At 38.7% G+C, this 11,689-nt stretch overlaps 1 long non-coding RNA gene across 1 annotated transcript; it reads right to left on the bottom strand.

The window, feature by feature from the left end:
• Nucleotides 1–2,288: 2,288 nt before the first annotated feature.
• LOC134735958 (uncharacterized) lies at nt 2,289–5,743 on the bottom strand. The gene is made up of 3 exons (XR_010119563.1): nt 5,487–5,743; nt 2,958–3,088; nt 2,289–2,661 (listed from the first exon to the last, which is right to left on the bottom strand). It is a non-coding gene; the product is annotated as an uncharacterized lncRNA (long non-coding RNA).
• Nucleotides 5,744–11,689: the final 5,946 nt, after the last annotated feature.

Genomic DNA, 11,689 nt, shown 5'->3' with positions numbered 1-11,689 from the left:
CTAAGTTTGTATCTTTCAGAGAATTTGTTCGTTTTATCTAAGCTGTTATATTTATGAGCATCGAGTTGTCCATGTTATTCCTTAATCATCCCTTTAATGTCTATAGCATCTATAGTGATAGCCTCCCTTTCATTCAAGATATCAGTAATTTGTGTCTTCTCTCCATTGGTCTGGCCAGAGGTTTGTCAATTTCACTGATTTTTATAAAGAAATGGCTTTTTGGCCAGATGTGGTGATGCATGCCTGCAACCCCAGCATTTTAGAAACTGAGGTGAGAGGACTGCTTAAGACCAGGAGTTTGGGGACAGCCTGGGTAACATATGCCACCTGTACAAATCTTTTTTTAAAAAATTAGCTGGGCATGGTGGCATGCACCTGTAGTCCTAGCTACTCAGGAGGCTGAGGAAGGAGGACTGCTTGAGCCCAGGAGTTCAAGGCTGCAGTGAATCATGATCAAACCACTGTACTCCAGCCTGGGTGACAGAGTGAGAACCTGTCACTAAAAAAGAAAGAAAGAGTTTTTTGTTTCAGTGATTTTTTTCCCTAATAATTTTGTTTTCAATTTCATTGATTTCCGCTCTTTAGTATTTCCTTACTTTGGCATTCTGTTTGCTTTGGATTTACTTTTTATAGTTGTAGTTTCACAAGATAGAAATTGATATCACTGATTTCAGATTTCCCTTTTTTTCCAACATAAGCATTACATATTATTAAATTCTCACCAAAGCACCAGGGGCAAGCTACTTCTGTTGCCCTGCCCTGAGTAGCCAACTATTCTATCACAAATTTTCTTTTTTTTAATTATTATTATTATACTTTAAGTTTTAGGGTACATGTGCACAATGTGCAGGTTTGTTACATATGTATCCATGTGCCATGTTGGTGTGCTGCACCCATTAACTCGTCATTTAGCATTAGGTATATCTCCTAATGCTGTCTCTCCCCCCTCCCCCACCCCATAACAGTCCCCGGAGTGTGATGTTCCCCTTCCTGTGTCCATGTGTTCTCATTGTTCAATTCCCACCTATAAGTGAGAACATGCAGTGTTTGGTTTTTTGTCCTTGCAATAGTTTACTGAGAATGATGATTTCCAGTTTCATCCATGTCCCTACAAAGGACATGAACTCATCATTTTGTATGGCTGCATAGTATTCCATGGTGTATATGTGCCACATTTTATATCCAGAATCTACAATGAACTCAAACAAATTTATAAGAAAAAAACAAACAACCCCATCAAAAAGTGGGCAAAGGATATGAACAGATACTTCTCAAAAGAAGACATTTATGCAGCCAAAAACACATGAAAAAATGCCCATCATCACTGGCCATCAGAGAAATGCAAATCAAAACCACAGTGAGATACCATCTCACACCAGTTAGAATGGCCATCATTAGAAAGTCAGGAAACAACAGGTGCTGGAGAGGATGTGGAGAAATAGGAACACTTTTACACTGTTGGTGGGACTGTAAACTAGTTCAACCATTGTGGAAGTCAGTGTGGCGATTCCTCAGGGATCTAGAACTAGAAATACCATTTGACCCAGCCATCCCATTACTGGGTATATGCCCAAAGGATTATAAATCATGCTGCTATAAAGACACATGCACACGTGTGTTTATTGCGGCACTATTCACAATAGCAAAGACTTGGAACCAACCCAAATGTCCAACAACAATAGACTGGATTAAGAAAATGTATCACAAATTTTCTTGACAACAAAGTGGGCTAATCAGTGTTGGGTCTGTAGCCTCCAAACACCATTATTTCAGTCCTTTGGGGTGTTGTCATCAGCTTTTAGTAGAATGAGATTTTTGGACCCTTTGAAGGCCCTTTAGTTGTTTACAGCATAGGGCAGGATGCAAGAAATGCCACTATGAGGTAGGCGGTTTAGAGGTGATATATTTGTCTCCCTTTTTAGAGAGCTGATACTATCATCCTACATATATCACACCATCTAGGTTCTGGCAATTTATAAGCTGATATTGCTCACCTACCCCTACCCCCTGCAAATACATGCGAAAACACCAGGCCTTTTACTTTCTTACTAGTGAGATAGTGATAAGGAGGAAATTTGTCTTCAGTGCTCAGTGCTAACCTAGTCCTTATCCCTCCATGTCTGGTTAACTGTGGATCTGTCCTTCTGGCCCCAACCCTGCAACACCCACCTCCCTCCCTTTCCACACACCACCTCTTCCCTCCTTCCTCCCTCCCTTTCCACACACCACCTCTTCCCTCCTTCCTCCCTCCCCACCATCCTAGAACATGAAGACACTCACATCATTTTACAACAGATTCATTTTATTTTCATCACCATGGGGCATACCCTGTGGGGTATAGAATGTATTCTAGACCCTGCTGGCTAGTTCTCTGGGGTTAGATCTCTGGAGACCTCTCAGATAGATCTAGGCCTCTGAACTTGCCTTGAAATTACTGGCTGTCCAGGGAGATGCTGCAGATTGTGGAGGTCTCCTGGCTAACTTGGTCCTGCTATGGCTCATTTTGAGTGAGTTTCCTATTCAGCTGGTCATAGTGGCTGGATAGTGTTGGCCCGTTCCCTTCCTCAGGTTTTCTTGAAGTGGTAGTCTTTTTGGGAGTGGTTTTTTTTTCCTGGAACTTTCTCGAAGGGTCCCTTTTCCCTTCCAGGTTGTCTTTGGAACCTGGAAGGACAACAGGGAGATTACAGAAGGGCACTGGTTTTGGGAAAGAGGATGGAGGAGGGGTGGGAATGGAGATTTCATCAATAAAGGGTGCAGGCTGGGGTAGGGATTGTGCCAGGCGAGGACAGGGTAAGGCGTCTTGGGAGGGAAGAGTCAAGAGGTAGATGAGGAGGAGCCTGGGTGGGTCACTCACCTTCAGAGGGCTTCTGGACTTTGGTTGAGAGGGGGCCCTTCCTCTTCCTCACCTTTTTGTTTTGTTTTGTTTTGTTTTGTCCTTCTGAAGAAATAGAACTTACCTTAAAGGAAAACACTCATAGAATTATTTTTCATGAATAGTTCTAACAAGCTTCCAGCTTCTTGGAGGAGACTCTTTGTGATCAATTTCGTCCCTCCCTAGGTAGAGGGCATCTCATTCAGGTTTTTGTCCCTGGAAGAAAGGAACGATAGAGTTAGCCACAGGCCAGAGTGGCTGTATTAATATCATACAAAGTAGATTTCAGAGGAAAAAACATCATCAAGAAGAAATAAGTCATTTCATAATAAAGTTGTCAATCAAGAGAACAAAATATTCTAAACTTTTATGCCCCCAATAAGAGAGCTTCAAAATATATGAAATAAACAATGATAGGACTACAAGGAGAAGTAGACAAGTCCATAATCATAGTCAGAGATTTCAATACCCTTCTCTCAATAAGTGCAAAAACAAGTAGACAGAAAATTAGTAAAGACATAGAAAATTTGAACTACACTAGCCATTAAATTGACCTAATTTACATTTACAGAATAATCCCAATAACATCAGAATTTGCACTATTTTCAAATGCATATGAGATATTTATCAAGATACGTAATATTGTGGGTCGTAAGTCAAATCTCAATAAATTTAAAGTCTAAGTCATGCAAAGTTTGTTCTCTGACCCCAATAAAATTAAATTTGAAATCAATAAGGGAAACATATCTGGAAAAAAACCCCAAATATTTGGAGAACTAACTAATATACTCCTAAGTAACTTATGGGGCAAAGAAGAAATCAAACGAAAATAATCATATATTTTAATCAGAATGAAAATGAGAACACAACATAACAATTATGTGATGATACCAAAGCAGTACTTATAAGGAAATTTATGTTACTAAATGCCTGTATTTGAAAAGAAATGTCTCAAATCAACAGCCTTAGCTTTTCCTTTAAGAACCTAGGAAAAGAAGAGCCCAGGAAACCCAAAGAAAGTACAAAAAGGGAAATAAAGATCACAGCAACATCAATGAAATAGAAAAACAGTAGAGACAATCAATGAAACCAAAAAGGGATTCTTTAGGAAGAACAATAAAATTGATAAACTTCTAACAAGAGAGATGAGAAAAAAGATAAAAGATACAAATTAACCAATAGCAGAAATCAGAATGGTGATATCACTACAGATTCTACAGATAATGAAATTATAAGAAAATAATATGAACAATGTGCAACAATAAATTTGACAACTTATAGGAAACAGACAAACTCCTGAAGGACACAAACTACCAAAGTTCACTCAAGAAGAAATATGTAACCCAAATAACCCTATAACCATTAATGAAATTGAACTTGCAGTTTAAAAAACTTGCAGTTTCTGAAATTCTCAGAAAGAAAATTCAAGGCCAGATGGCTTCACTCCTCAATTCTACCAAATGTTTAAGGAAGAATTGACAGCAATCCTTCAGAAATTCTTCCATAAATAAATAAATAAATAAATGAAGGAACACTTCCCAAAGTTATTCTTTGAGGGTACTATTACCCTGAAACCAAAATCAAAGACATCACAGGAGAGAAAAACTGCAGACCAATAGCCCTTATGAATAAATGCTCAGATATTCTCAACAAAATACTAGCAAATTGAATCCAGCAAACTGTAAAAAGTATTATACCCTGTGACCAAGTGCAATTTATCTCAGAAATGCAAGATTTGTTTAATATCCAAAAATCAACTAATGTAATACCCCCATATTAATTGATTAAAGGGAAATATATATAATCATCTCAATGACAAAATTCAGATCTTTTCATGATGCACTCAACAAATCAGGAATAGAAAGGAAGTGTTCCTCGACCTGACGATGGCAATGTAAAAAACACTACAGCTAACATCATACTTAAAGGGGAAAGACTGAAAGCTTTCTCCTTAAGATCGGGAATAAGACAAGAATGTCTGCTTTCACCACTTCTATTCAACAGGATTATTAGGAAAGAAACAAATGAAAGGCTTCCAAATTGGAAAAAAATAAGTAAAATTGCCTTTATTTGCAGATGACACACTACTAAAACTAGTAAATTTAGCAATGTTGCAGAATACAAAATCAATATACAAAAATCAATTTTATTTCTATTGGTATCAATGACCAATCAAGTGGTGAAATTAAAAATTCACAATAGCATCTAAAATGACATACTAGACAAAAGTTTAACAATATAGTGAAGGATCTATGCACTGAAAAGTATAAAATGTTGCTGACATAAAGAAAGGTTAAATAAATGGAGATATCGCCCTCATTCATAGGTCAGAAGACTCAATATCGTTAAGATGCCAAGTCTTCTCAAATTGGTCTACGGATTCAACACCATCTCAATCATTATCCTATCAGTGTTTTTGTAAAAATTGGCAATATGATCCTAAAATTCAAATGAAAATACAAAAGACCAGAACAACTTTAGAAAAAAATAAATTTACAGGATGAACAGGGCCTCATTTGAGGTTATTATAAAGCTACAACAGTCAAAGCAATGCAGTACCAGCATAAAGGTCAGTGGAACCGAATGGAGAGTACAGAAATACACTGATACGTACTGTTATGGTTAATTGTATGTGTCAGCTTGACTGTGCTAAGGAATGTCCAGATAGCTGGTAAAACATTATTTCTGCATGTGTCTGTGAGGGTGTTTCCAGGAGAGATTAGCATTTGAATCAGTAGACTGAGTAAAGAAGATCTACCCTCACCAACATGGGTGGGCATCATCCAATCTTTTGAGGGCCTGAATAGAACAAAAAATAGAGAAAAGGAGAATTTGCTCTTTCTGCTGGAGTTGGGCCATTCGTCTTCTCTTGTCCTTGGATATTAGTACTCCTGGTTCTTGGACCTTCAGATTTGAACTGAGACTTACACCATTGACCCCCCCATCCCCGGTTCTCAGGCCTTTGGGCTTCAGCTAGAATTGCACCACTGGCCCTCCTGAGCCTCCAGCTTGCAGATGGCAGAGCATGGGACTGCTCAGCCTACATGATTGTATGAGCCAATCCCTCATAATAAATCTCTTTATATCTATATCCTACTGGTTCTGCTTCTATGGGGAGCCCTAACTGATACACATATATAGACAAATGAATTTTTTTTAAAGTGCAAAGAAAATTCAGTGGAGCAAGAGGTATTTTCAACAAATGGTACTAGAAAACTCAGATATAGATACGCAAAAAATCCCCCAAACCTCTGATTACCCATACCTCACATTATACACAAATATTAAATAGATCACAGACCTAAATGTAAAACCTAAAAATATAAAACTTCTAGAAGAAACTAAAGGAGAAAACCACTGGGACCTCAGTTTAGATAAAGATTTGTTAGATGTGACATCAAAACCCAATTCATAACTGGGCTTCATCTAAGTTAAAAACATTTACTCTTTGAAAGACACTGTTAAAGGAATTAAAGGACAAGCAGCAGATAGGAAGAAAACCATATATATGGTAGAGAAATTGTATCTAAACATATGAAGAGCCCTGAAAACTCAACAACAAAAACCAAACCGCCCAATTTTTAAAAACTTGGGCAAAAGATTTGAACAGACGCTTCACCGAGGAAGATATATGAATGGTTAATAAGCACATGAAGAGATGCCCAAGATCATTGGGGAAATGTAAACTAAAACCAAAATGACATAAACTGCACTGTCATTAGAACGGCTAAAATAAAAAAGACTGATCGTATCATATGCTTACACGGATGTAGAGGAAGTGAAGCTCTCATACCCAATTGATGGGCCTGTAAAATGGCACAGGCACATTGGAAAAATTTGGTAGTTTCTCAAAGTTAAAAACATACATCTATGATATGATTTACCCATTCCACTCCTAAGTATTTATCAAAGAGAAATGAAAGCACATGTTCACACAAGGGCTTGTATACAAATGTTCATAATAGCTTTATGTGTAACAATCCAAAACTAAAAAATTTACAGATGTCCATTAACAGATGAATGGATAAATAAATTGTGGTATGGTCATACAAACAGCATACAATACTACTCCACAATAAAAAGGCAATAAAAAGGAACACATTATTGATATGTTCCACATGAATGAATCTCAAAATAATTATGCTGAGTGAAAGAAACCAGACCAAAAATTGTACACACTGTATGATTTTATTTACATAATAGTCCAGAAAATGCAAACTAATCGATAGCGACAGAAAGCAGGTAGTGGTTACCTGGGAACTGGGGGTGGGAAGGAGAAGGAGTGAAGGACGACCAAGAGGCACAAGGAAAATTTGAGGAGAAGGATATGTTCACTATCTTTATTGTGATGATGGTTTCCTGGATGTATAAATGTGTCAAAAATGATCAAACTGTACATTTTAAATATGTGCTGTTTACTGTATGTCAATTATACCTCAACAAAGCTATTAATAATAATAATGAATATAATAATAAATTATAATCTTTGGTCAGTCCAGATCGTTCCTTCTAAGTTTAGCCCTAACCAAGGTCCACTGGGGTAAATGGGCTACTGGTCAGGCTGATAACGACCAGAGGAAAACTCTTCCCTTTATTGAGTGCTTAGTTTGTCCCCGGCTTAGTGCTGGGTGCTTTCATAGGCATTATCTCATTTAAGGTTCATAGCAAATGTATGTGGAAAGAAAAAGGGTCAGTGACTTGCCTAAGGTTGAATAGCTTTTAAAAAGTGAAGAGCTCTTTACCATTCTGCAAAGGCCTTCACTTCTAGTCAATGCCAACAAAGCAGTCAGTGTATAAAAAGCAAAGCCGGCCAGGCGCAGTGGCTCACACCTGTAATCCCAGCACTTTGGGAGGCCGAGGTGGGTGGATCACCTGAGGCAGGAATTTGAGACCAGCCTCGCCAACATGGCAAAACCCTGTCTCTACTAAAAATACAAAAATTAGCCAGGTGTGGTGGCGGGCACCTGTAATCCCAGCTACTCAGGAGGCTGAGGCAGGAGAATTGCTTGAACCCAGGAGGCGAAGGCTGCAGTGAGCCAAGATCACGCTACTGCACTCCAGCCTGGGTGACAAGGGCGAAATTGTCCAAAAAAAAAAAAAAAAAAAAAGCACAGCCTTCTCATATGCCAATGACTTGCTTGGCAGGGCCTAGAGCAAAAAATTTAATTAAGGGCCTGGTTTTGGACATGATTTTAAATATTGTTCACTTCATAACAACACTAGAAAAATTAAGCTACTTTTGTTTTTGCCATTTTGAGAATCTTACCAATTACACTGACATGCACAAACAGCTGGTGTAAAGCTATTTGAGTTCTCAAATATCTACAGAATTTTTTTCACCAGTGCCTAATGAATCTTCCTAAAAATACTTCTTTCCTCTAAATCCTGACCCAGTTCCCCACTGTTCACAAAAGAAATCCCCAAACCGAACATTCATGGAAAACCCAAGCTATGAAGTTAGAGTTATTTCTTACTAGTACCTTCTACTTGGTGAACACATTATAGTTTTCTAAAATCTTCCTTATAATTATCTTTTTATAATTCTCACAAAAGAACAAGAATTAGAATCCCCATTTAGCCGCTTCACACCCACTAGAATAGGATTGCTATAATTAAATAAGACTGACAGTAAAAAGTGTTGCAAGGACGTGAAGAATTGCAACCCTCACACACTGAGTGTGGGAATGTAAAATGTTGCAGTTGCTTTGGAAAACAGTTTGGCAGTTCCTCAAAAACTTAAACATAGAATTACCAAATGACCCAGAAATGTCCACACAAAAATGTGTACCTGAATGTTAATAGCAGCATTATTCATAATTGCCAAAAGACGGAAATAACCCAAATACTCATCAACTGGTAAACAGATAAACAAAATGTAGTATATCCATAAAATGGAATACTACTTGGCCGTAAAAAGGAATGACATAATATATATTACAACCTAAAAACACTTTGCTAAGTGAAAGAAGCCGGGCACACAGGGTCACATATTGTATAATTCCATTTCTATGAAAAGTCCAGAAAGAATAGGCAAATTCATAGAGGCAGAAAGCAGATTAGTGATTGCCAGGAGCTGCAGGGATGGGAGTGGGAATGAGGAGGGACTGCCAGTGGATACAGATTTCCTTCTGGATTGATGAAAATTTTCTAAAATTGATTGTGGGGATGGTTGCCCGACTGTTAATACACTGTCAATGCTGAATCATATACTTCAAAAGGGTGGATTTTGTGGTATGTGAATTATAACTCAATTTTTAAAAAAGAATCCTCATTTAGCAGATGAAAAAACTGAGAACAGGAGAGGTTAACTGTCCTGCATAGATTTCCTGCCTAGATTTCCTGCCTCTAGCTTTGTCAACTATTCTGAAACCCAAAATGTTTGGAGAGAACTTAGGTTAAATTCTCCTCTTCTACCTGGGCTGTTTCTTGTCTGTCCCAGAGCTCACCATGCTGTTTCTTGAGCACAGACTGTGCTCAGCACTGTATCAGGAACTTGAGATGTATGACTCCACACCTCCTCCCTATGAGACAGGACTATCGTTTTTCTTCTGTCATTTTAAATAAAAGAATCTGAGACTGAAAGAACTTAAGAGACTCACCCAAGATTACACAATAGTAAGAGGTAAGGAGGCTACAGTTGAGTCTAGATGTTTTGAGTCTGGGCTCATTGCTATTGTCATTGCATTATCTCCTCTTCTTCTCTGCTCTTCCACTTCCCGGCCCCTAACACATATCTTTATCCCACTCATCAGAACGCCTTTTTCCTCTCTTACACATATCCACAGCAGACTCACCTTTCCATAAGACTCACTTGTTTCTCAACTGTAACTGGAGGAACAGACTCCAATGGCATGGTGGAGACACTGGGTAATCAGATGTACAGTCTGATCCCTCAGCACCACTGGGGGATTGGTTCCAGGATTCCCATAGATACCAAAATCTGGGGATGCTCAAGTACCTAACACAAAATGGCATAGTATTTGCACAAAACCTATGCACATCCTTCTGCATTTTATTTATTTATTTATTTGTTTATTTATTTATTTAGACGAAGTCTTACTCTGTTGCCCAGTCTGGAGTGCACTGGCACTATCTCAGCTCACTGCAACCTCTGCCTCCCGGGTTCAAGTGATTCTCCTGCCTCAGCCACCTTAGTAGCTGAGATTATAAGTGTGTGACACCACACCCAGCTAATTTTTGTATTTTTAGTAGAGACAGGTTTCACCATGTTGGCCAGGGTGGTCTTGAACTCCTGGCATCAAATGATCCGCCCGCCTCGGCCTCCCAAAGTGCTGGGATTACAGGCATGAGGCCCTGCCTCAGCCCCTCCTGTATACTTTAAATCAAGAATGTCCAACCTGTGGCCCAGGATGGCTTTGAACGCAGCCCACCAAAAATTCATAAACTTTCTTAAAACATTGAGGTTTTTTTGTGATTTTTATTTTCACCTCAACAGCCATAATTAGTGTTAGTGTATTTTATGTGTGGCCCAAGACAATTCTTCCAAAGTGGCCCAGGGATGCCAAAAGATTGGACATCCCTGCTTTAAATCATCTGTAGATTATTTATAATACCTAATACAATGTAAAGCTATGTAAATAATTGATATATTTTATTATTTTTAAATATGTCATTTTTTTACTTTTTTGAGACAGGGTCTCACTCTGTTGCCCTGGCTGGAGTGCAGTGGTGTAATCACAGACCTTCTAGGCTTAAGGGATCCTCCCACCTCAGCCTGCTGAGTAGCTGGGACCACAGGCATGCACCATTATACTCAGCTAATTTATTATTATTATTATTATTTTGTAGAGACAGGGTCTCCCTATGTTGCCCAGGCTAATCGCGAACTCCTGAGGTCCTCCCGCCTTGGCATCCTAAAGTGTTGGGATTACAGGCATAATCCATTTTTATTGTTGTATTATTATTTTGTGTTTTTAAAAATAACAACCAATCCACAGTTGATTGAATTCATAGATGACGAACCCATAGATACAGAGAGCCCACTGTACTGATTTTTCTAAAAATCAGCCTGATATATTTTAACATTTCCAGTTCCTATCTTGAAACAAAAGGGAGAAAACACTGTTTTCCTTACATTGGATGCACTTCAGAAATGACCATTCTCAAAACATACTGTTTCCCTGAAGAACAAACTTGCTGTCCCATTTAAAGGACAGCCCTGGCTATCCAGCTGTTTAAGCTGAGAAACTTGGGCATGTATAGAAGCCGTGACCCTATGGAGAGTTGGATGCAGGGAAGGTACAGTTTTTCAAAGGCCTCCCATCAGAGTTCAAGGTGTGGTTAGGGTCAAAGTCCAGTGCATAAGGCCCCTGGTGCAAGTATGCAGGGTGAAGCCTTTTCCGATCCCCATATGTGGAAGTCACCCCTCACTCCTTTGAATCCCGTTCCCTGCCTCCCCAAATGAGACAGACTTCTACTATCATATATGGGATGATTCTGAGTATTTTCCCACATAGTCACCCTTCTCGCCAACCAGACATAAGGTTCTGGAGGGCAGAGCCCATGCCTTGCTGTGGCATGGCATGTACTGTGGCAGACACAATTCCCAGCACACAGTAGGTCTTTATCACATGTGTGAATGCTCACTGGATTTTAGACTAAATAAAGCAGAAAACAGATATTTTTAGCCTTGGAAGAAAAAAAAATCTTATCACTTTATAATACTCAATTTAACTTTGCAGAGTTTCCCTTTTATTCTGAAAATACACGAATATATTTCCCAAACTTAATTCTGAGAAATGTTGCAGCAATATTTCATGAAAGTTAAGGGAAGCCATGGTATTGGAACAAGGGAGG

This window comes from Symphalangus syndactylus, chromosome X, assembly GCF_028878055.3.
Source record: "Symphalangus syndactylus isolate Jambi chromosome X, NHGRI_mSymSyn1-v2.1_pri, whole genome shotgun sequence".
Classification (NCBI taxonomy): Eukaryota; Metazoa; Chordata; class Mammalia; order Primates; family Hylobatidae; genus Symphalangus; species Symphalangus syndactylus.
This window is presented reverse-complemented; position numbering and strand designations above follow the sequence as displayed.